This window comes from Alligator mississippiensis, chromosome 3, assembly GCF_030867095.1.
Source record: "Alligator mississippiensis isolate rAllMis1 chromosome 3, rAllMis1, whole genome shotgun sequence".
Lineage (NCBI taxonomy): Eukaryota > Metazoa > Chordata > Crocodylia > Alligatoridae > Alligator > Alligator mississippiensis.
The window spans coordinates 42,851,980-42,877,539 of NC_081826.1; the positions used below are offsets into that span (position 1 = coordinate 42,851,980).

Consider the following 25,560-nt stretch of genomic DNA (forward strand, 5'->3'; position numbering starts at 1 on the left):
GGAATGCCTCTTTCCTGGCATTCACCATTTCCAGCATCCATGGAATGTTTTTTTTTTAATGCTCAAATGTCTTTTTCGTAAAGTTGCTGACAAACAGCAAGCTAAAGAGTGCTAGATTTGTAAAGTTTTTTATCTAGCTGTAGGTTTTCAGGCTTTAACCTTTCAGAATCACCTGTCAAGTTGCCATTTGTTCTGTACACTCAGATAACATGTTTTTGTTATGGGCTATTTATTAATAATCAGTTAAGCGGGTGGAACTATCTTCAGCAGTATATCCAACTCCCCTCACCTTTTCTTCCTGAGTTGGAAATATCTTTCTTCCCTTCTTCCAGAAAGTTCTGCCCTTTTACCTCCAAAATAATTATTACATATCAGGAACATGGCTATATAACTTATTCTCTCCAAATTCAGCTAAAGGAGTTTTAGAACACCACTCATCCCCAAACCAACAAAACACAGTTACTTGGGTTAGCCCCCTCTCCATTGGTGGAATCTGCTATCTTCAGCATTTTCACAGGAAAAGGTTATACATGTGCATAACTGAATGAAGTAGCAGCCCAACTTTTCACTCCTACACCTCTCCTTTCTGTGGTAAAGGATGCTTATCAGTTCTTCTTCCGTAGAAATAAACATCTGCAATCATTTTTGAAAGATACCCAATTAAATGTCACCACATATATCACCACATTTATTTACTGTCTCAGTGTTTCTAGACATGCTTAGACCCCTGCTATATGTTACATATATTAGCAATTAACTAGTTAATTGTGCAATAAATTTAGACCAGCCACATGTGTAAAGTAACTATCATGCCATAAAAATGTCCATCCAACTATAAAAAAGCCATCTAGCTACAAAATTAGTGCTTGAAGATGTGTTACAACTTCATAGCTGGTTTCTATCCATGTTTAATTTGAACATGGTAGGGGCCTTAGACTTATCACTGAATACTTCAAGCTTGGGAGGTAAAAAGCTACTTGGTGCATTGTCAGATCAGGATCTATGTTTTCTTAAGCCTGAACAAGCTCTCTTCTTTAAAGTTCCTTTATGGTAAGCATGTCTAAGCTCATGACTATGAACTTGGCTTGCTCACAGGGTGCCAAAGCAGATGACACTTTATCCTTTGATATTCATCTTCTTTCCTTGGCTATGGCACCTGAGCTTTATTTTTATTTTTAGAGGAAACGTCTTCTGCTAATGAAAAAAGTGAAGAGAAACTAATTTCTTCTTCATTTTCCTTCTCTTGACAAGACTTTCATGACAACAGAGTTATTTGACATTAATTTGAAACATTCTAAAAGTAGCCTTTTGATCACAACCTCTGAAACTGCTTCTACATGTGACAAGCACTGACATTCGAAGACAGATTTAAAAAGGATGTGAGAGTCTATATTTAGATGCTTATTTTCTAGGTGAGTTGAGACTGGGGACATCAAAAATAAGATACTCACATTTCCTGGCACTTGCAGTGCAGTGATCTGGAAGTCTTTTTAGCAGTAACAGGAGCATAATGTTACATGAAAGAGTAGGAAAACAGTGAAATCAATATACAGAGAGGACCTCAAAGCAAGGAAAGTGAGACAAGAACCTGTAAGGAGAAAGAGCATTTGTACTGTCTGATTTAGGATGCTATTGTCCAAGTGACCTCTAAGGGAGCCTTTTAAGTGATCCAAGTTCTAGTACCAGGACCTACAGTCAGACACACAAATTATATCTGCATGTCCATTTCTCAAGATGCCTCTTCCCCTCTTCCTCTCCCTTAGCAATTTATACGATTGTGGAGTAACAGGGGATTTTTACTAAGTGGATGCTTAACATGAAGAGGAGGTGGAAGAAGAACTGGGCAGAAACCAAGAACTGGAAACTGAGCGAGAGGAAGAGAAAACAAAAACCAGAACCAGAAATTAGTTTAGCAGTAGAGCCATGCATCCTGGACACAAGAGGAACCTAGAGGAAGGACACTTTCAGTGGGGCAAACCCCTGAGATCAGTTCAGCCAAGGGGCTCACAAGTCTGAGATATAACATGAGAGAAAATAGCCCAGCTATAGAGTCTGCTGTTGCATCTCTGCTGAGGCATGTGCACTTGGGAACTCCATTATTGTTGTAGCGGTTGCAAAAAAGAGGAAGTGACACAAGTTCTCATCACAACACAAAAACTAAGCAAATTACAGGCACAGTAGGGTACATATTAATGAGAGAATCTGAAAGTTGGAGACACCATCCAGAGCTACAACATTGTCCAAAAGCCTTGCTAACCTTGATATTTACAACTTGGGACACTGATCAGCCATGCACACAGCTCTGTGCATGGCAAGGCAAAGAGAAAAGAGCCTTTTTTTTTCACTGCAGTCAGCCTCAAGGCTCAGGTGAAATGAACTCAACAGCAGGGCTGTGTATCTTATCTCACCTCTAGGCTAGGCACAGACATTACACACAAACCGGTTTAAGTGATCAGAAACTGGTTTAAATCTGTAACAGAACGCATGTTCAGTGCCCATAAACCAGTTCAAGAATGCCTGAAACCAGTTTGAGATAAACCTGGTTCAATGTAGTATCAGACTTAACTGATTTGTCTCAAATCGGTTTATGCAATGTCTGTCCCAGACCCCTTGCTGGTTTAAGGAAAACCAGACATGCCAAGCATCTCGGCATGCTCTCTGGGCTGGGTGGGGCTGTCCACTCCACAACAAGGCTGGCCCCTCCACTCTGCTCCCTGGCTGCAGTCCCCCCACTCCCCCTGCACCCTCCCCGTTACCACTCCCTACTAAGCAGGAATTCCCCCCCCGGCCTTGCTGAGGAGACGTCTGTGTATTAGATAGCAGACCACATGCTGGCTACCGTAGGTGCTGAATCAACAGGTAGAATCAACAGGTAGCTGGTAATGTCCCTCTGTTGTTTTCTTAATGGGGTGATAAACACTGTTATCAATTCCCTGCTGGGCTAATCACAGCATCCTGCCCCCTCAGCTCCATGCTGTGGAAGGGAGGGCTGCTCTAGTGACCCAGCTTCGAGCCTGAGCCAGTGCAGGCATGTACCTGCATTTCTGGGATGTCTGTCCAGTTACAAAACTGATTTAGCCTAGCCAAGTTAAGCTAACCTGCAAAGATTGAATCAACTCAGGCTTTTTAAATGTCTGTCCCTAGCCCTACACACTGCAGAGAGAGCAGGAGAATGGGCCGCCCAGAGCAGAGTGGAGGAAGTCAAGCTGAATTTTGCAGTAAACTGCAATGTATTTCTTCCACCTGAGAACAAAGGAACACATCCATTTGATTCATATTTTCTTCCCAAGGTTCATGCTGGGATAGTACAGCTGCATGTTGCCTCTTGTATCAGTTCATTCTAGCTCTAAATTCATAAACTTGCAGTCAGGGCAGGCTTCTTTAGTTATGCAGGAATGACTCCACCATGTTCTTGGACACAAGGAGTAATGACTTGTATAGCTTAGGTACCATAGATGGCCTCCTGTTTTGCCATAAGTGGCATTAAATGGTTCCTAAACTGGGTGCTGACTGCACAAGAAATAATTCCACCCTTAATCAACAAAAAAATCCCAAAACATTTAGTGGTGTTACTATGTTTCTGAATCAGGTCCTACATCTGTTTTAGTGGGCCCAACTGAAAGCCAACCTCATAAAGAACAGGCTTTGTTAATTAGTAACAGTAGTTGTATCTCCTTGTACATAGTTATCTCCACATTCTTTCCACACCAAAAGAGGAAAGACTCATTTGCTGATTCCTTGTGCAATTCTCCTGGAAGTGAGTATAGAGTTGCCTTAACATGATACTAATTTATTACAGTTCCTGTTATTTTAATAAACACCAAGTGCATAAATTGGAGGGAGTCTATTTTTCTAGAGATGTACTCACATTTGCTCATTGGGGCTCCACCAATTGCCCTGGGGTTAAAATGACACAGTAGGTTCAAGGCTGAAATCTCCTCTGAACATGGATGTTTTGAATGCATAATTCTCTTGGCTCATACTTTGGGTTGGTGAGTTAATAGAAAAGGTATGGTATTTCACAACTAGGTCAAGCTACTTATGATCCAGCTTTAACTATCATAAACGTACTACCTTTCTCTTCAAGTGAAAAAAAAGCCAGAATGGACTAAAAATGTCTAACTATCAGTTCCACCTAAGCATATCACACACTGCAGTCAAGTGACATAGTAGCTAAAATTCAGAGGTGTTTTCATAGGAACTTGCTCTAAAACTTAGCATACACTTAAGTTACCAAACTCTTTGATGATGAACTGTGCATAAAGTGGCTTGAAACTACTTAGGTACAGAGGTAATTTGTGAAGAATTATAGGGCTGCATAGATGCTGTGATGGGTGTTTTAAAATTGCCATTCCTATTTAAACTGATTTCACACAAAGATTTTTGCTCTTTATTTGTATAACACTTAATACAATGGGCTGTCCTGGGCCATGACTCACACTCCTTCATAGTAAAACAGAATACAAATATTAAGTCTAGGGGAAAAGATTGCTCTCTAGAACAGCATAACAAGGTGGCAGGCTGACAACTCCACACCAAAATGCAGGGCCCCAATCTTTCTGCACTCAGCTGTATTGTGAATTACAGCCTTGTCTAAAACTACTGGGTAAATTGTACTCCCTCACAGTGGAAGATGTGGTTTATTAATCATTTTAGTATGCGAGAGACATGGGCAGGACCTGCCTGCTAATCAAAGGGAGATAGGGACAGAGGGTTCCTGCAGGAAATCCTAGAAACAGGCTTAGGGAGCAAGTCTGGGCTAAGAACCATATGCTGTAATTGGATTATCAACATAGCAAAATTCACTGAGAGGATGAGTATGACTTTAACCAGCATCTGTGAAGGTCATGTGAAACAGGGTGAAAACAATCCCAGTTTGCAAGTAATCAGACAGCTTTAAAGGGCTCGATCAGTAGCTTTAGACAGTAGTGTAATGAGGGTGGGGTGAGCAGTGTACCAGCATGGCCCCCACCCCATAGGAGTCTACCACAGCAGAGATAGCTCTTCCTGTCTCTATGCCACATGTTATATGAAATCAGGGAGATGAGTGGTGGAATGGTACTTTGCCATGTGCAGGCATAGCCTTGTCCCCAGGGATAGAGGGGAACAAAGGAGCAGCTCTTGGGCAGTTCAAGCTATTGTCTGTTCCTCAGTGGTGGGCTGTTATAGCAGCAGCTGCAGCACAAGTGAGGAGGGATGAGAACCCCACCAGGTAAGAATCCTCTCCCCCATCACCTCCAGGTGCTGAAAAAAAAGTACACTTGAAAACTCTTCTTGCTAAGTTTAGGGCCAGATTCTTTAATGCCACGTACATTAAAAGTCTTTACTCATCCAGCAGAATACCAGCATACCATACTCTAATGATACCCGTATTAGAGGTGTAATCAGCTCACTCCTGCTTTCTCTCTCTCTGGGCAACTGTCTTGCACTTTGAAACAAAGTTGCAATATTTCATTACTCTACAAGAATAAATGCAAGTAGAAATAGGAAGTACAATACACAGCAAGGTCTTCAGGCCAAATCCTTCTTGTTTTACTCTTGTGAGCAATCTCATGAATATGAAGTGTTGTTTCTGAAACCCAAAATAAAAAAAGCTACTGACTAGTCTGAATTAGAAGCAAACTTCTAATGTGTGGTTTTAGGAGTGTTGCTGCATGTAAGTTTTACAGGGCAGCTCTTAACCAACAGCCTTGAAACTGTAAACAGATTTCACCACACACATCCACTGCTCTCCACTCTGTATTCTCAGCATGCCGGCACAGATGTGGAGACAGATCATGTCTCTTCTTTTATTGTGCAGCAGAACCAATGTGGCCTCATCATAAAGGTTGAACAAGGTTTAGGGAGCTCTTCTCTGTGGAAGCTAAACTCCATCCCTTCCAACACATGGCCAACAGCATGGCTAGGGACAGAAATTACACATAACCCGTTATAAGTGTAGCCCGGGTGTACACGGGTTTGTACTTCCCTCTCCAATTGAGGGAATTATTGGCATGGCAGTGTGCTGTGGAGGGACAAAACAGCTCAGTGGCCACCGCCATCCCCTATAGAGTCAGATCCAGTCAATCAATTACTTAACTATATACAGATTTATTATCACAACAAAACCATTAAAGGGTAAGGACATATATATAGATATATATATATAATCTATGTACAAGTTTACAAAACAATAAATCCTATTATATCTATACACACACACACACATATACCACACCCAGTTTTTTTGGGGGGGGCTCCCCTGTGGGGACACTCTCTCCAGAGTAACTTACTACTCCACAGTCTGGAGGGTTCCCTCTTGTTCTCCAGGTCAAGCTCTGTCCCTGCCGGGTTTTCCTGCCGCCGACTCTGCTACCACCATCCTGGCTTAGGGCCACAGGCACCACTGTGTATAGTGGATACTTCACCTTATGCTAGGGGTTGGAGGCCTGGACAGCCTTGTGCAGCACCAGGGCTTGGTCTGTTCCCAGACCCTCCAGGCAGCGCTGTCTGCACTGAGCTGCTGCCCCGTGTCAGCAGCTGTAGACCCGAGCCACCTCAAGCAGCTCCTAGGGTCTCTCACCCTCTGTGCAGCGCCTCCTGCACCGAACTCCCAGCCTCACTCTGGGGGTTGAGGACCTGAGCCACCCTAGGGGCTCCAAAGATCCTGCTCCATGCACCAGCCTGTGCACCGTGTCTCTGGTCACACGCCAGAGGTTGCAGACCCGAGCCACCTCACACAGCTCCCAGGGCCCAGACACCATGCGCCCTGCTGCACACTAAGAGCCTAACCACTGGAGCTGTCCCCCGCTCCCCGCTGATAGAAGTCTTTGGGGGCTCTTCTTGGGCTACTGCTTCACCCTGCTGAGCAGCTCTCCTCAGCTCTTCTAAACCCCACTCTTCTGTCTTCTCAGTCCTCGATGCATCTTCCCTCATGCTGGGCACGCAGCTCCTTTTATAGGCTCCAGGGCTCCACCCCTGAAGTCTGCTGGACCTGACAGTTTGCAGTCTTCAATCAGATCTGGGAAAGCTCTTCTCCCCCTCCCCTCAGAAAAGAGGCATGATGTTATTTCTCTTGCTGCCTCCTGATTGGTGGATGGGCTCCAGCAATCAAAACAGCAGGATCTCAAGCCTGGGGTTCAACCCAAGCTCTGAAAGGTAAGCCTGCTACATAAGTAATCAGAAACTGGCTCAAGTCTGTAACACAACAGAAGTTTGGTGCACATGAACTGCTTTCAAAATGGCTGAAACCAGTTTAAGATAAGTCTGTATGAATGTAATATCAGACCTAACCAATTTAGGTTAAATCAGTTTATTGGACTTCTGCTCCAGATCCCCATCAAATTCAAGTTAACTCACAGCCCCCCAGCATCCCAGGATGCTTTGCAGCATCCTCACAAGCTCCCCCTTGCAAGGTGGGAAGGCTAGCCTTGGCCCAAACTGTCTGCTCCAGCAGAGCAGGGAGGCATGCTCTAGCAACCCACAGCTTCTGGCCTGAGTCACTGCAGGCAAGTGGCTGCATTTCCAGAATCAAAAGTGAATGTCTGTTCACTTGCTTAGAAATTCAATCTATGTAGTTTAGACTAACCTGCGGAGATTGGATCAGTTCAGCCTCGGGCTTATTGACTAGTTGTACTTAGTCCATAAGAGTTTGGCAGCTCAAGGAAAACAGGGTTTCAAGTTTAAGACCAATCCACTGCATGATTTCTCCCAAGGACATAGGCTGGACCACAGATTAAACTAAGGAGCAGTTACTTTTACCTCCCTGACTAATAGGCCTAACACCTTTGCACTGCCATTTTCTGGAATAGATGTCGTTTGGGGGACAAGGTAGGTGAAAGACACACTGCAAAATAAAACTGTACTGATGACTGTCTATGCTTACTTCAGGGCTCTTGTTAGGGACCTGATCCTGTAAAACTCCCAGAAAAAGCTGTGGCTCACAGAAACTCACAGCACCAAGCTCTGGCAGCATTGCCTAATAAAGCAATCCCCATTCTATCACTGTGTCAGTTAGCACCACATACCACACACTTGTGCAAAACTTCTGTGACCACACCTCAAGTCAAGCTATGCAAATAGGCGGCAGAACAAGCTTTATAACACAGAAGTGCAGTAAGTTTAGGGCTAATTAGTTACCAAGCCAGAAACAAGCCCACCCAGAGCAGGAAGCATATGGCTCAGTGTGAACTGAAATTAAGAAATTTCCACCATATTATTGGGAATATTTTATCAGGATTTTTTATTGTCATAAAAATACCAATGCAACTTTAACTGGGTAGTGGTTATAATTCAGTAACAAGGATTCACATGATTCCCCCAGAGGCTCAGGTTAGCGAACAACATTAATTAAACTTTGATATTTTATAGCCAGGCGCAGTTGTCTTAAAACCAGATTTTTTGCCTGAGCTTGTCAGAAGCCTAAATGGCCATGCAGAAAAAAGAAAGCTGTCCTAAAAAAATCTTCAGATGGGGTGCCTACTTTTTTCCCTATGTGCTAGGCCTGTGGGGGGGATGAGACTCTATGTCCATTCTATTGAGCACTCTGTGGGGGGAGCAGGATTACAACTTCCTACTAATATGGAAATTAAGACACAGGCTTTTAGGGCTTGGTTCTAAATTATAATAATTTCCTACTGAAAAATCAAGATGCATCTCTGGAATTCAAACTCTTATTTAATCTAAGATTTGTTTTTGCCAAAGACAGCAACTGGGCCAAATGACTAATATCTGTTTTGTCCCTGGGAGACATCACAAATGCATTGCTCTGTTTCCAAGTTGAAAAGAGTGTGCAGTTCCCTTGCTTTCCCAATCTGAAACAAGGCAGCCCCTTTTGGTCATGAGGTTACAGCTTTGAGGCAGCTTTTGGCACCTTAGCATGCTGAATTTCATCATCCAGCCTTTTGTTTATGTGGGAGCTCCTACTGAGTGAAACACACCCACCTCTCTACTCCCTCTTAGCCCTAGTGTTTTACCCACTATTTTTCTTGAAGCCTGAGCTCATGGAGTCAAGCAATAACCCAAACATATCAATTTTAATTTAAAAAGAAGCTCTCAACCTTTGCTGTTATAGAGCAAAGCTTGAAACCATAACTCTTACCACCACCACCAAGTAAAAGGCATTCAGTAAATGGTATTCACAAGTCAAATGTATTTATATTGTGATATTTAAGTCAGTTGAATAATTATTTGAGGGTGGAAGAGGGGTTGAATGCTTGAGGGTCATGGACTCTTACTTTTGCAGGGGGAGGAGGGAGGACTAAGATGATGAACATAATGGAAAGTTGTATGCATTTCAGGTGACTGCCCTCTTCATGAGAGGGACCAGGGCCCTTGGGCCCCCATGTACATGGCACCTCTGCTTGAGACTAGTCATGGAGTTTGGGGCCTAATTCAAGATATCTGATCACAATCTAAGGGGTAATAGGCTTAATATAAATTGTATCACACCTGGTGAAGGAAAGAAAATGAACTATGTTCTCCTTACTGCCGGCAGGTTCTCCACCAGGCACACTTTTTTTTTTTTTTTTTTTTTGGGGGGGGGGGGGGAATGAACCAAGTCAAGAGACCCAGCAATCAGTCCTACACACCCAGAAACACCAGGAAGGGGTTTGAAGGATCAGCCTCTTAGCCATGCACAAAACCAATAGCTGGACTGAACAGTTCACTAAACAAAAAACTGTTGTATCTACATGAATTAGAACATAGCAGAAGCAAAGCAGCAGTGCTAATTCCAGGCTCTCCATCAGCATCAGTATTAGCAGCCAGATGATCACCTGCCCCTGAATTTTGTTATAATAAACAAGCACAAAGTGTCTCAGTGGAAGCCACTGGAGCCCGTTCAGTTTCACTCTCTAAAAGGATATTGTTCTATGGATAACATTTCCATTCAAACCAGACAGACAGGGAGTTTATGATGACCCATTCCCAGAGCAGACAACAGGTTTAACCAGTGAGGCTGAAGTCATGTTAACAAGCAAGAAAAAGCCAAAAGGGTGAAGAAAAAAGAGTTGTGGAAGGGGGGCACAGTTCTCTTTCAAAACATGGATGTCCATCATTAACAGCAAATTTCTTGGATGAGCATGCTGACAGCTGGGTGTGCCAGGGTGGTGCTGGTTGGACTTTCTGACCTGCTTCTCGTGGAAGAACTACAAATCTTTTTTTTTTTTCCCTGCAGTTTGACAAATCCCGATTCTTTTTTATTACAGATTTCAAAACAGAAACCATTAAAAGGGCAAAAAAGCAATATGCCTAGTTTCATCCAGCTGCAATGCATGAGTAATCAAGGCCTTGACTGTGCCCTAGGGAGAAAATAGGCAGACTGCTGTATCAGAAAAAGCCTTCCTTGTTCTGGTCAATTGGGCTTTACATGGATGTGGAAGTCTGCAGGAAAACTACAAAAATGACACTTACTGTCAAAGCCTGTTCCATCTACTTCAACCAGCTCAAGTGCCTTAAAAACCATTAGCGCAAAAGGTGGGAGGGTAGGTCCTTCTTGCTGCTGCTTGTGAATTTATTGAAAAATGAAGGTGTTTTATACAAGAGATGCTTTTCATGAACTCAGGCTGATACAACAAGATTGTGCTTAGGTGCCTAATAGGATCTGGCCTTTAGCATTTTTGAGAAATGTCAGTAAAGTACACATTTACACTGCTAACTAGAATCTAACTATGCAATACAATCCACTTGGTTCAGACTCTTGTGCCCTTGAAATAGTTCCACTGAATGGACCAGAGCATATAGCATGGCTCTCGCTTGCAGGACTTTGGCTTTCTTGACTACGGGGTGTTGTTCCAAGAAGAAGGATTGCTAGGAAGAGATTGGATGCACCTAATAAAGAGAGGGAAGAGCATCTTTGCAGTCAGGCTCACTAACATGCATACAGGACTTCCACCTAATGCAGGAGGTATACAGTCCCACTAGGGGAAATGCCTTACTGGACTTGGTGCTAGCTACAGGGGATGACCTGGTGGGGGATCTGCAGGTACAAGGTAACCTAGGAGATAGTGACCATCAATTGACTGAATTCACTATCCGGCATAGGGTGGGAAAAGTAACCAGCAGGGCAGAAGTGCTAGACTTCAGAAAGGTTAACTTCAGTGTGCTCAGGAGATTAGTTAGTGAGGCATTGAAGATCAAAAGCATTGGCAAGATGGGAGTTCAGGAAGGGTGGTCATTCCTCAAGGGAGCAATCCTTTGGGCACAGAAGGAGACAATCCCATTGTGCACAATATGGGGCAAAGGGGCCAAGGAACCCTCTTGGCTGAACAGGGAAATCCAGGAAAACCTAGGAGCAAAGAAAGAGGCATACAGACTGTGGAAGCTGGGGGTAGCTACAGGGAGGCAGTCAGAAAGGCCAAAGCAGCAATGGAACTCAGGCTGGCAACAAAAATTAATGACGACAAACAGTCCTTCTGGTATATAGGGAGCAAAAAGAAAGTGCAGGGTAACATAGGACCCCTACAGCACAGGCTAGGGCAATTGGTGACAGATAGGAGGAACAAGGCTGAACTCTTCAATGAGTTTTTTGCCTCTGCATTCGTGAACACAGATCAAGACAATCTCCCAATTGCATTATAGATAGGCACCTGCCCACCAACGGTCAGCACTGACCTAGTAAAGGGACACTTGGAGGGCCTGAATGTGTTTAAGTCAGCAGACCCGGATGATCTTCATCCAAGGGTGCTGAAGGAAATGGCCAGTGTCATAGCAGACATGAACAACGCATGCCCCCAGAGGCTGGGGGGGGCATGGCAACCGCCCGCAGGTGGTGGCGATAGTGGTGGCAGCAGGGGCATGGCAGCAGTGAGCGGGAAGCTCCTGCAGGCGGCCACAGGAGTGTTAGCAGTGGAGGTGATGGGGGGTAGCAAGTGCCAACCATCAGTCAGTGACCATCCACAGACACCGCCGGCAGCATTAGCCACAGCCAACAGCAATCAGCGACCGCCCACAGACACCAGGAGGGGTGGTGAACAGCAACTGCCTGCAGGCACCTCTGGCATTGGCAGCAGCAGCTGATCACAGGGGTTGCACATGCACCCACATGCACTCCCTGTGTGTCACCAATGATAGCAGAGCACAGCTATTCAAGCACTCTTGGCACTCAGGTCAGGTCCCAGAGGACTAGAAAAGGGCCAATGTGGTCCCTAGTTTCAGGAAGGGGAGGAAGGAAGATCTGGGTAATTATAGGCCAGTTACTCTCACCTCTATCCTTGGGAAAACCTTTTGAAAAATTATCAAGGATCATATTTGTGGGAGCCCAGCAGGAAAAATAATGCTGAAGGGCAACCAGCACAGGTTTATAGCAAGTAGATCCTGCCTGACTAACCTTGTTTCCTTTCATGACCAGGTTACAAAATGCTTAGATGAAGGAGCTGAGGTAGATGTCATCTACTTGGATTTTAAGAAGAGCTTCGATACAGTATCTCATCCTAGTCTCATAAACAAACTGAGCATCTGTGACATAAATGCTTGCATAGTCAGATGGGTGGCAAACTGGCTTAGGGGGTTGCACCCAGACAGTGGCAGTGGATGAGTCAGTATCGACCTGGAAAGATGTGGGCAGTGGGGTCCCCCACGGTTTGGTCCTTGTACCTGCGCTATTCAATGTCTTCATCAGCGAGTTGGATGAGGGTGTGGAGAGCATTCTGTCCAAATTCACGGATGACACGAAATTATGGGGTACAGTAAACACACTAGTGAGACGGGATCAAATCCAAGTAGGACTGGACAGGTTGGAAAAGCGGGCAGAAAAGAATAGGATACAGTTCAACAAAGGCAAGTGCAAAGTGCTGCATCTAGAGAGAAGGCATCACCACCACACCTATAGGCTACGGGATGACCTTTTCAGCAGCACAGCAACAGAAAGGGGTCTCAGAGTCATAGTTGACTCCAAGATGAATATGAGCCGTCAATGTGACAAAGTAATCAGTAAAGCTAACTGCACTCTATCATACATTAGCAGGTGCATCATGAACAGATCCAATGAGGTGATACTTCCCCTCTGCGCAGCATTGGTCAGGCTGCCAATGGAGTACTCCATCTAGTTCTGGGTGCCGTACTTCAAGAGGGATGTGGATAATCTTGTGAGAGTCCAGAGGAGGGCCACTCATATGGTTAGGGGCCTGCAGGTAAGGCCCTATGAGGAGAGACTGAGGGACCTGGATCTCTTCAGCCTCTGCAAGAGAAGGCTTAGAGGGGATCTTGTGGCCATTTACAAATTCATTGGGGTGGGGGAGCAAGAAATAGGAGATGTTCTGTTTACTAGGGCACCCCTTGGAATAACCAGGAACAACAGCCACAAATTGATAGAGAGCAGATTTAAGTTGGACATCAGGAAGCAGTTCTTTATGGTGAGGGTTGCCAGAATCTGGAATTGGCTTCCAAAGGAGATGGTGCCCTCCCCTACCTTGGGGGTCTTTAAGAGAAGACTGGACAAGCACCTGGCTGGGGGCATATGACTCCAGTACTCTTTCCTGCCCAGGGCAGGGTGTCAGGCTCAGTCTAAGGTCCCTTCTGACCCTAACAACTATGAAACATGAAATCTAGTGAGGAGGGCTTTAAACTAGGTTCACCAGGGGGTGGAGACCAAAGGCCTTAGCTAAGTGAGGAAGCAGATGTCCTGGTGGAAGTGCAAGTAGGAGAGGCAACATGGGAAGCATTCTTACTCTTACTCTTCCAGACTGTAGGGCTAGTTACATCAGATATCTGTACATGAATGCATGGCACGTGGGAAACAAGCAGGAAGAATTGGAAATCCTTGCACAGTCCAATAACAATAACATCATTGGAGTAACAGAGACTTGGTGGGATAGCTTGCATAACCGGAGCACTGTCATGGAAGGATAGGTGGGGGAGAAGAGAAGTTGTTGTTCTTTATGTAAAATTGCTGTATGATTTCTTAGAGCTCCAATATGAAACTGGGGATAGGCCTGTTAAAAGTCTCTAGATTAGGCTCAAAGGGGAAAACAACAAGGGTGATGCCGTGGTAGTTATCCGCTTTTACAGCAGCCAAGAATCTGGCTGTAAACCCACACCCACTATTTACATTAATTCTTAATCTCTTGCCTGGCTTCTCTTTTAGTTTTTAATCTTACCCTATTTTCCCTTCCTATTTTCTTATTTCAGTTCCATCCCTTTCCTTCCCCTTCCCTATTTTTGGCCTTGGCCTTTCCTTTCCGTAACAGTCATTGCCACCTTTTCCACCCCTCCCCTCAGCCCCACAGAAAAGAAATTGCTTGTGCGAACGTGAAGAGAGTGCACAATCAGTTCTGTGATGGTTGTTGGCTTATACTGGAGAAATGGATCCCTCCTTCATCTATGTGTGCTTGCTCCAGCTCAGGGTCACTTGAGAGCTGCTGTTCCCATTGCCTTCTCCCCTCAAGCAACAGCTCCAAGATTCTCTCCCCACAGTCTCTGTAACTGCCCCCACCCCCACCAGCTGGTTCAGCATCCCTTCCCCTGCTTGCCTCTGAAGGACTTAATAGATTAAAGAATTGTTTGAGGAGTCCAGTCAAATGAGGTTGCAGGGGGTCCGAAGAACTAAACTAGCTCTGATCAGTCTCAAGCTCAATTAGGAACATAAAACAAATACTTTCATTTGAAAAGATCAGTCTTTACCTCCCCGGAAGAGTGTAATAATCTACTGAAATAATTACATGAGTAAGACTCATATCATAAATGCAGTTGTATTAATATACAAACATTTACACCAGTAGATCTTGATCTCCTTGGCTAAGTAGAGACAGTCAAAAAGCCCAAGGCTGAATTGATTCAGTCTTTGCAGGTTAGTCTAAACTGCATATATTGAACTGAGAAAAAAGTGACCAGACATTCACTTTTGATTCTGGAAATGCAGCCACGTGCCTGTGGTGGCCCAGGCCAGAAGCTGGGGGTGCTAGAGCACGCCTTACCTTCCCTTTGACAGTGGCTGGAGGGAAGCTGGGAGTGAAGCCCTCCGAGGCGTTTCACCCCTTCTTGCTCGAGCTGAGTTGGGGGGGAACGACACGACATGGCCAGGCCCCGCCAGGCCAGCTGAATATGACAGAGGGAGGTTAAACCCCCACCCTGGCCTGCACAGACCCCAGCTGTGGTGTGCATGGCGGGGAGAAGGAAGCAGTCACTGCCAGGCTTTTCCCATCCGCCCTGCTGGTGTGGAGAGAGTGGGGCATGGCCAGACCCTGGCCTGGACTGGCACATGAAGTGGGGGGGGAGAGTTTAAACCCCTTCCCTGGCCGCCATGGTACTCAAGCAGGGGTCTGCCTGACAGGAGTAGAGCAGCCCCTGAAAGGCTTTTCCCCTGCTCCCTGCTCAAATGGAGTGGGAGCAAGGCCAGACACCCACCTGGGCCAGCACACAGAGGGGAGGGGTGTTTAAACCCCATCCCCCTCCCACACAGGACACCAGCCAGGGTCTGCCTGGCAGGGGCAGAGCAGCGCCTAAAAGGCTTTTACCCTGCTCCCGCTTGAATGGCAGTGGGGCCCAGGCCAGCATTTTGAGGCAGAAGGTGGGGAGTGGAATTTAAGCCGGGATCTGCTGGAGCAGTGAGTGGGGAAAAGCCTACCAAGCAGACCCAACTGGGGTCCCATGTGGGGGGAGGGAGGGCTTAAAGACCCCTCCCTGCTCTCAGCCTCATTTTGCCTGCCCAGTCTGGAATCTGTCCCCCTCCCTCCGCCCCCCACTCCACCAGCAAGCAAGAGAAAAGCCTGTGAGGGACTGCTGCATCCCCTAGAGCCAGGTTTTCCTACCACCATCCTCTTCTCAGCCAGGTGGAGCAGTGATAGTGCTGCAGATAGGGAGCAGAGGGGCGGAGCCAACCATGCTGCACTGGAGCAGACAGCACATCCCAGGGCTGCAAATCATCCTGGGATTCTGGGGACTGAGTTAACTTGAACCAGGAAAGGGTTTGGGACAGAAGTTCCATAAACCAGTTTGACCTAAATCAGTTCAGTCTGATACTATATCCAACCATGTTTATCTTAAACCAGTTTCTGGCATTTTGAAAGTGGTTTAAGTACACACTGAACTTCTGTTCTATTACAGGTTTAAACTGGTTTCTGATCACTTAAACCAGTGTGTATGTAACATCTGTCTCTAGCCCTTACCATACAAGACTGGCTATTTTAATATAAAAGTATTTTGATATCAGTATAACACAGAGATAAAACTCCTCTAGTGTAGGTTAACTACACCAATAAAGCTAAGGGGACCCTTAGGGTGCATCCAGACAAGCATGGATGTTTAGTCTTTGCACCACTGCCACTTGTACCCGGGGAACGCCCGTGCCATGTTTGTTCTTGCGCACATCGAGTTGCCCCAGGTGGGGTAGGAGAGGCTGGGGCCAGTATTGGGCTGGCCCCAGCAGCTTTGCCTAGGATCCTGGGTTCCCCCCAGGGCTGCAGCCACAGCGATTCTACAGCACGGTTCCAGGAGGTCCAGCTCCACTTTTCAGCAGCGCACACTGGCCAAGTGTGCATTGCACCTTTTTTTTTTTCCCCATGATTTTTTTGACCCCTGGAAAACCCACGGAAAAAAACACCAGCACAGTGCACACTTGGGCAGAGCACCTTTGCAGCGTGGAGAACACTGGACTGTGCAGTATGTTTCTGCAGCACCACATCCCATATGACTGCGCTTATCTGGACACGCCCTTAGATCTTGTTGCATTTTTTTGTCATGATAAGTGTGTGGGAGCTGTGTATACAATCAATAGTCAAGATCTCTCAGCTTACCGTACAGCCTGCCTAATGCTTTCTTAATGTTTTGTGGGCTGACAAAATCAGAACTATAAGGCTTCCTTCTCATTTCTTCTCTTGCTAAGGCTCTGAAGAACTATATATACAGTAAAATAAATATTAAACCAATGCCAAAAGCTGAAGAAGATACATAAAATATTTTGATGTTATCTTTAAACACAGACTCACTCACTCACACACACATACGAAGCCTATGCAGAGAAAACATGCTCATCTGGCACTTCCCTCCTATCATCAAATAAATTATCTACCACAAATTTTGCATTTAAAAAAAAAATTAACTGTTTCCCAGAATACTAGGGTAGGTCTATGGTTGAAGAAAGTAACACACATGGAGGCCTGGTTCTTATCATTGTTAAAATCTGTCCTGTGTTGTTCCATTAATTAAATTAGTGTTTAGGATATCAGCTATGATAAACTCTTCTCAGGATAAAGAGCAGTTGGATGAAGTATTCTCTATCCCTTTTAAAGAAGCAGCTTTGAATTATAGGAGCATATTTAGATACTCAAGCTACAGTGACCAGCAATAGAACAACACACTAAAATAGATATACTGCCTGCCCCATGCTGGTCCAAAATAGAGATGGAGGAGGGCTTAGGGTATAAGTTTTGTCCACCAAAATGGAGGCTGCAGCCTTATCTCAGGTTTTCCTCAACTGCGAAGCATTCTGAAGCATGGGATGAAGATGTGTTCTGCAGTTCATCTGATCTAGTAAGTCCATTCATAGCATTTGACAATGTAGGCTGTCACCTATGAAAGCTTATGCCTCTCTGAACCAGTTACTCTAAGTTATTATCCTGCCCCACCTTCTACCTGATCTAGTAAAAGTAATGAGTCATGCACAAGGATTATTTATACTTCTAACAGGAATCATTGCTGTGACAGACCCGCTTGCTCTCAAAGAAGAGACTGCAGCATAAGGCAGACTAACAAGCCACAGCAGCAAAGGGAGCCTGTCGCAGGGCACCTTAGTGCCTGCTCCTAGAGAGGAGAAACTGCCAGGGAGAGAACCCTGGCAGAGCCAATTGAGCACAGCTGCGGGTTGCTGGAGCAACTAAGGGGAGCCAGCTGGCCAGAAGGGGGCAGGGCCTGGCCTTTATAAAGCCCAGGGCCGAAGCCAGGCTGGCAGTTCTCTGCCAGCAACCTGGGAGGCAGGAGCTCTGGGAGTGAGGATGTGGAAAGGAGCAGGACGTGCAAGTACAGCTCATGATAGCCCTGAGAGGATGGGCACTAGAGTTTAGCCATGCGGCTTGTGGTTTGGCTTTGTGTTTGGGTTATTACACCCGGAGGCTTGGGTGAGGCTGTAGGGGTTGGAGAAGGCCTCAATCACAGGCACCCCAGAGAGTGTGGGGTGCCCTAGCACCAAGAGGGCGCATTATTGTCATAGCGCCAGGGAAGGCGCAGCTCGCACGCCAGTGCTGGAGTGACTGGCAGCGAGGAGCGCGGCCAGTGGGTCGCGGGCGCAACCAGTATGTTGCAGATGGGGGACATAGACCCCGGAGCGCGTGCGGGGTACATAGACCCCAGCCCCAGAGCGAGGGGCAATTTCATTGAGAAGCCCAGGGTGGGCACGGCAAGCCCCAAAGAGGGGGAGCGCCACGTTGTATTATTGAGAAGCCCCGTGTGGGCACGGTGAGCCCCAAAGAGGGGGAGCGCCATACTGAGGAGCCCTAGAGCGGGGCCATATCGAGGAGCCTGAGACGGGCATAGCGAGCCTGGCCGCAGGCTAGCGCGGCAACACCCCTCAGACCGAGGCAGGGCGCTGCGGTTGCCCCCGAGAAGACAGAGTAGCAGCGCGGTGAGCCGGGGTCAGAGAGGGTACCCGTGCGGTTGGCCGGAAAGGCCGGGGCCCGCTAGGGAGTCCCTGAGCGGGACCGCACCATCAGGAGAGGCCCAGCAGGAGGCTGGGCACGAGAGAGAGAGCCCAGAGTGGGCTACACTATAGAGGAGGCCTGGGAAGTGGGCGGACAGACCTAACAACGTCTATGACATCTGCGAGGCTTGGGGCGTGGTATTAGGGGCTGGTAGGAGCCATGCATAGCCCATAAGGCTAGGGTGTCCGGGGAACACCCACCATATCGGGAGACCCCCAGGGGGTGCGGAAGAACCGCGGGGACAGAAGTCCCGAGTAGCCGTGCCCAGGGAGTTATAGGCAGCCTCCCAACCTTATATTTCCAACAAGATGTGGCGGGTGAGAATTGGAGGGTGCCTTGGGCCGGCCTGACACGGAGCGAGGGACCTCAAGGAGATCACGGCCCTCCTAGAGGACTCCGCCGTGACAGAGCCCATTCGAAAACAGGGCTCTGCCTTTAAACACCATGCATGGCAGGAATTGCACCACCCCCTCTTCTGCTCAGCTCCAGCAGCACATATCATTACCTGAAATTTATGTCTAATTCCAGGAACAACTCTGCAGGCCAGGAAATCGCATCATGCATGTCCTTTCCACTACTTTCAGAATGAGTGCAGCATAGTGCAGAAGACAGCCTGGGGGGTGTCCAAGCAACACTCTCAAACATCAAGCTCACTCTTCAGGGACTGTATCACCATTATTTTACAAAAGAACATCCATTATCCAGAAATTAGTGTCACCATCATTCCAGATAGTCAGTTATTCCAGGTAAACATCACAGAATGAAGTGCTGGAAACTACAATTACCGCACGGCAAATATTTTAAAAAAATCCCCCCAAAAATAAATGTGTGGTACTGTGTAATGTTCTAAAACTGCAAAGCACTTGTAAGTAAACAGTGCACAGTCATCTCACCAGCCAGCAAAACCCAACTGTGGAATGATGGTTTTATTAACACAAAACCTTCCAGCAATTGACTCTCTACCATACTTCAGAAGAGCACCACTTTGGTCAATCAGATAAAGCACTCCGGTAAGGAGTCACCAAGTCTAATATGGACCTCTGGCAAGACACTTAACATCTAGGCCTCAGTTCTCCCAGCTGTATAAATGAGAGTGACATTCACCTTGATTTGTAAAGTGCCTTGAGATCTACAAATAGAACCTGCTAAAAATTGTTGCTGTACAGAGCCTCTCTTTTAGCTCACAATGCTGTACACAGGCACTGATGAACTCAATCTCTGAGCTAACTCTGTTCTGTAGATAGAAAACTGAAGCACAGCAAAGTGGTGTCATTTGCCCATGGACACATGCTACATTCATCAGGAACAAAACTAATGGGAATGGACTGAGCCAATGGCAAGGAACATGGAGTGGGTATCTGTTCTAGAGATGTTGTAGGACAAAACTAGGACAAAGCAGCAATAGCAGACAGTATTTTGAAGGAGTGATAGGAGGCACAAGAGGAATTTATTATAGTAAGGAGGGAAGCAGGAATTCCTGAGAGTGAGGAAACACCAAACTGAATGTTAACAAGGGATGGGGGAAAGCGAAGGTGGAAGAACTGCTTGTCTGGCTTAGTAGATATAATGAGGTCAACTGACACAGAGACTTCCACAAATCTCCTATTTGTCATAGAAAGAAGTAGAGTAAAGGACACAAGAGTGCACTGAAAATCATCCATTCTGGCACAGGGGCCTGAAATAGTTCAACAGGAACAGAAACAACACAAATAATCTTGAATACAATACTCATCTACGGGGGCCTGATTCTAATTCTAACTAAGTGATATCTTCATCGACTGAATGGGTTTTGACAGAGGCAGGCTTCCTGCCTTTAAACAGTTGTAGGACAGAATTGCAGGATGGTCTGCAGCCATTCAAGAAATGGAATCCTTATTTTGGAATTGTGCTTAGTCGCCGATGCCAAAAGCAAAGCACTTAATGGCAGAATCAAGTTATGACAAATAGCTTAAAGCCTCCCATCTGAAAGATGAACCATGAGATGGGTCAGAAAAAACTAAGATTAATCCAACACTATTTAAGCCCTGCTTTGACTGGTAACCCATTTTTAATTATTGGTGGAATGGTTCTTCCTGGTCTAATCATTCCCATCTTGGCTTTTTAGTTGGTAACACAGCAAAACCTTACTAGAGCCTCATTATTTCTCTTATGATTCAGAACCAGATAAGGAACAGAGTTTTCCCAAGGGGAGGATAATGAAGAGTAATTTGAATTAGTGCTGAGAAATGTTACAAGAGCAGTGATAGCATTCAGCCCCTATCTGTCGCTGTAGAAGTGTTAGGTTAAGCAGGGCTGTTTGTCTCATATGCATTTTACCACTATCTTTGTGGTAAGGATGGAGGGATGGGAAACCTTGGAACAGGTTTTATTTTATTTCTATTCAGAACAAACAGCAACCAAGAACAGGAGGGTTTCTACTTTTCCTCAGTCTGTAAAATGAGTAGTGTTTCTCAATGCATTGGATGATGTTGGAGTATAACCCTTCCTACTTACTATCACCACTCTGCCTTCCCTCCCTTCTACCTACAAAATGGTGGAATTGTTTTCAAGTCTCCATTTCTCCTAAAACAGAGTTCAGACTCTGAGCCCCTTCTACCAAGTATCTGAGAGCTAAAATGGGGGAGGATTTGCCACAGCAGCAGAAGATTGTGCTTCTGTGGAGTTCGGAAATCCAGCTGCGGTCTGTATTCAGATATGCTTCACTACCACAAGCAAAATAACTGTAAAGGCCTCCTAAGTGGCTAGAAAGGAGGAACTTGTGACCATCACACGCTGACTGCATTAACAAGGTTTTTCCCTTGCTTTCCCCAGTACTTTTTCCACCATTTTACATTTTACTCCTCCCCTTCCCACTTGGCTATCTATGAATTCAGTCAGAACAGCCCTTCTGGTTCACATTAAAGTCAGGATTGTAAGGGGAGCTGTCTTCATGTGCTCTATAAGCTGCCTCTACCTTGCAAGTGCCCACTTTCATTTGTATAGCTTGGCTTTTACTAACAGACATGGTGGGAGCCATTATGTAACATATACATTATGGGAATTTATCTTCAGTATATGTTTGGAACAAGACAAAAACTGAATAATCTACTGTGAAATAACAATTTGCATTTTATACATATTTGCAAAGAGGGATTGAATTAAGCTCACAGCAGCAGCCACTATCTTTCCCCAGTTCCTGCATCTTGTGCTCCAGAGCATAGATCATTAAATGAGAAGCTTCTAGTCATGATGAGTTTTGAAGATAACAAGCCAAATCTGAGCCACATACAAACCATGCTAGAGCAGTGATGGTTGAACTTTGCAGACCAACTGCTGTGTCAAACAACTCAGTGAGCTGCCTCCAGTCATTTTAGCAGCAGATGACCTAAGAAGTCTAATGGTTCAAGCTGTGGTACTTGCTAACTACTTCTCTGCCAGTTCTGACATGTAAGACAGGAAATAAATGACCATATAATGAAGATCAGGTAAGTCTGTCAGTGGCAAACTAAAGGGATGGATCTTGGAAGAGTAGAAGTGCTAAATTTTCTTTCCATCTATCCCCATTTTTTAAGGGGACCAAACCTAACAGCTAATATAATTTTTACAGTGTAAAAATTAGGTGCAAACTGCATTCTCCTCATAATTATGACCATACGCTTCCCAGTATGCCATGATGTCTAATAAACAAACTCTAAAAGAAACCAGACAGCTCGAGATGAGAGGAATTTCAACAGGCAGGCAGCAGAAAGCCTGGCTAATGGGATGCATCTTAAACTGCTCTCTAAAATCAACCTGGCTTGGCCCCAGACATTTATGGTAATAGACTCCACAGGCAACTGCATGTGACTGGGAGTATCCTGCCCGCTGGACAGTGCCACATAAGAGCAGACAAATGAAGTGTTGAAGACAGATGTCATTTATAAAGGGACAGAGGCAGTCTCCAATGTAACTGGGATTTAGACCATTTAAATGGCATGTCTACACTGCCTCCAATTATGCTGGGGACCCCGGCTGTGAAACCACATACCAGCCACTTGCTCCTGATGCACAAGTACCAAATACTAAAATAAATTAATGTAACATAGCCATCACTAGAGTGGCACAGAGCACACCCCCACACATGCCTGAGCCTCACAGGGGACCAGCAAACAGGAACTACTTTGCATTTTTTCAGCATTTGGTACATATAGGACTGAGTAGAGAGAGGCATATTTTCATGGCAGCACTTCCTGTCACAGCCAGAGGCTATGTAGAAATGCCCTAACTGGCCTCCCAGTTAAATCAGAGATTGCCTGTCCCTAAATGACACCTGCATTTAATGCCTTAGTTGTCTGCTATCAAGTGGCAGTGCCCATGAGAGAGAGTGTTCTTGGTCAATGATTCTATCACCCTTCGCCATCTTTTCTCTTGAGATTTACACCTCTTGAAGGCTGGGACCGTTTCTTAAGCATTTATAAAAGGGTTATAGTAATGTAAGGAGCAATCACATCATGACTTCAGAGGAGGATTAGGAGACCTACGGAGTTCCCAAGGTGGGAGGGGGGAAGGGAAGAACTACTCCACAATATTCAGTTGTTTACACCTGTCTAGCTTAGTACAACTTGCAAACTTTCAAGAGCATGACAGCTTTATACATCACACTAAGAAAGTTAATTACAATATTAAACAGAAGACATGCTTGGATTAGACCCTTTTGATGTAAAGAACAAGGAGGTTCAGCCCTTTAGCGTGGATAGGAAAGTCCTCTTAGAATGACACTGAGCTGTCGAAATCAGCACTTGGAGGAGATGTGCTATTTTTATCGTGGACAAAGCAACAATTGTAACATGACATATGTTGGGTCACACATAATTTGGAGCAGTATCTGGCACAAACAGGCGTAGGCAAACCTGAACTGCACCAAATGTATTCAATCTGGCAGTGCCAAAACAATGCAAGGATTTGTGAGCTTTTTTGTTAGAAAGTGTTAAATTCAAGGCATGTCTGAAAAAGAGCTCTCTGGGATGAGTTCTCTCACCTACAAAAATATTTTTTGGGAAACAACTTCTTTGTAATTAAGGGAATTTTAGAAATGCTGGAAAATTACTAACTTAAAAGTTCTAAGTAATCTTGTGACCCATTTTCCCATTTTTATAAAGGGGAGAGGCTTTGAATTTTTACCATTTAGAAAATATGAAAAAGAAAGATTCAAACAAAACTACTTGAAGTGTTTGTGTAAACAATGATTTCCATTTCTCAAACACGTAACGATCTAGTCATCTCACCACCTAAGGAAGCACACAGGTAGCATCAAACTTCCTTTTCCCCTTTCCGTTCCCATTTTGCAGCAGGCAAAACTGAGGTAGAGTTTAACTAACTTTCCCAAGTCAAAGTACACGTGGGACTCTCAGTGTAGCCTAATGCCATGGTAACTAAACCATGCCTTACTCTTGTACCTCTCAACCATAAAGGATGAGAAGCAGAAACTGGCCCCCATCACTCAGACTCTCAGTTGCATGCTTCACAGTGCTGCTTTTATATAGAGTGAGAAGAGAGCAGAAAGAATGAGAAATGCAGGGCCCACCTTTGACATAGCTCCAGTAAGCAGGAGACAAGTCATCATCATGAAAAGCCTCCCTACTCAGTCTAAAGAAGAACTGGATTCCAAATTTCCATTACTCCATATTTCATTCTAATGGCATGTCTGCATTACAAGCTTACTGTGCCAGGCAGCAAAGTGCACAAAGATGATGCACTTGTGCTACCTCCCAAGTCAGAGGCAGCATAACTGTGTTTATGCAGGACCACTTCCATTCTAACATGGCTACTAGCTTCTGGTCCAGAAGTAAACTTGGTACAGTGCAATGTGGCTTAGCAAACCACTGCCTGGTATGGTAAGTTTTTGTTGCAGATGGGCCCTATATTTCCTCTACTGATCTTACCCATGCTGGCAAAAATGGAAATACTTGCTTCAGCTGCATAGGCGAAAAGCTGTTCTAGGCAGGACTCAATGCAGAGACAGAAGAGGGCAAAAATTGTCAATCTGGCCCCTGAAAGTGCTTTACAGCCGTGATCAAACACACAATCCAAAGTGGAGTGCATTCATTAACTTCTGTCTGCACATGCCAAGAGCAGGGCTCAGGTAACACAGCCCAACCTGGCACTGTTTTCAGAATGGTAGCAGAGGGAGCTCATTCTGAGGGTTCCCCAGTTGGTGCTGGAGGGTGGCGTGGATAGATTAGAGCTCCCCCAAGGTGGCTCCAATCTACCTACATTGGAGGGCCACTTTGGGGGGGCTCCAATCCACCCACCCTCCCTCCCACTCCAGCATGGCTGGGGAAACCCCAGAACAGACTTCTCTCCCTTGCCTTCTCCCCCTCCCATCCTGAGATAAAACAGGAGCTTGGGGAGGGTGGTGGAGCTAGGGGAAGAGGTTTCAGAGATATAGCCTCTCTCCTTGGATTGGCTCCAAACTGGAGTTTGGAGCTAGGGTCTGTTGGGTTGGAAGGATTGGTTTAACTCACAGCACTTTCTGTGAAGAACCACGAGTTAGACCTGGGAGCTGCACTTCTGTCTGCACCTTCAGAGAGCAGCACATATCGAAGCCTGAGCAGAACAACCCTACAGTACAAGCTGATGGGCACTCCTTGTACAATACACCTGTCATCACTCATGAATTACAGCTCCCATGTTTGCTAGTATAAATATAGTTTTAAGCATAGCCCCAGCTTAACAGCATCCATGCTTCTTCCTCTTCCTTAAAGCCATTTTGACTGGTCACTCTAGTCAGACTCTCAGTAACCACAGGGTAAATTATTATTAAAAAACAGTCTCAGGAGGAAAAAAACTACCTCTTAATACTTCAATTCTCTCTTAAAGTGCTTCTGTAAGCAAGAGCCTATGCTGGGAAATGGGTGCCAGGATCTGAGCCTCTTAGTCCTCCCTGGGGTCTTCCAACTCCATTCTCAATCAGAAAGTAGAGGTCATGTCTGAA

The 25,560-nt window shown here is 45.5% G+C and overlaps 1 long non-coding RNA gene across 1 annotated transcript in view; it reads right to left on the minus strand.

Moving 5' to 3' along the window:
* Positions 1 to 25,560, minus strand: part of LOC132249262 (uncharacterized) — a 50,517-nt gene extending 24,957 nt beyond the window's left edge. Inside the window, exon 1 of the long non-coding RNA XR_009460671.1 lies at positions 25,418 to 25,560. This is a non-coding gene — a long non-coding RNA (uncharacterized LOC132249262). The remainder of the gene's footprint in view (positions 1 to 25,417) is intronic.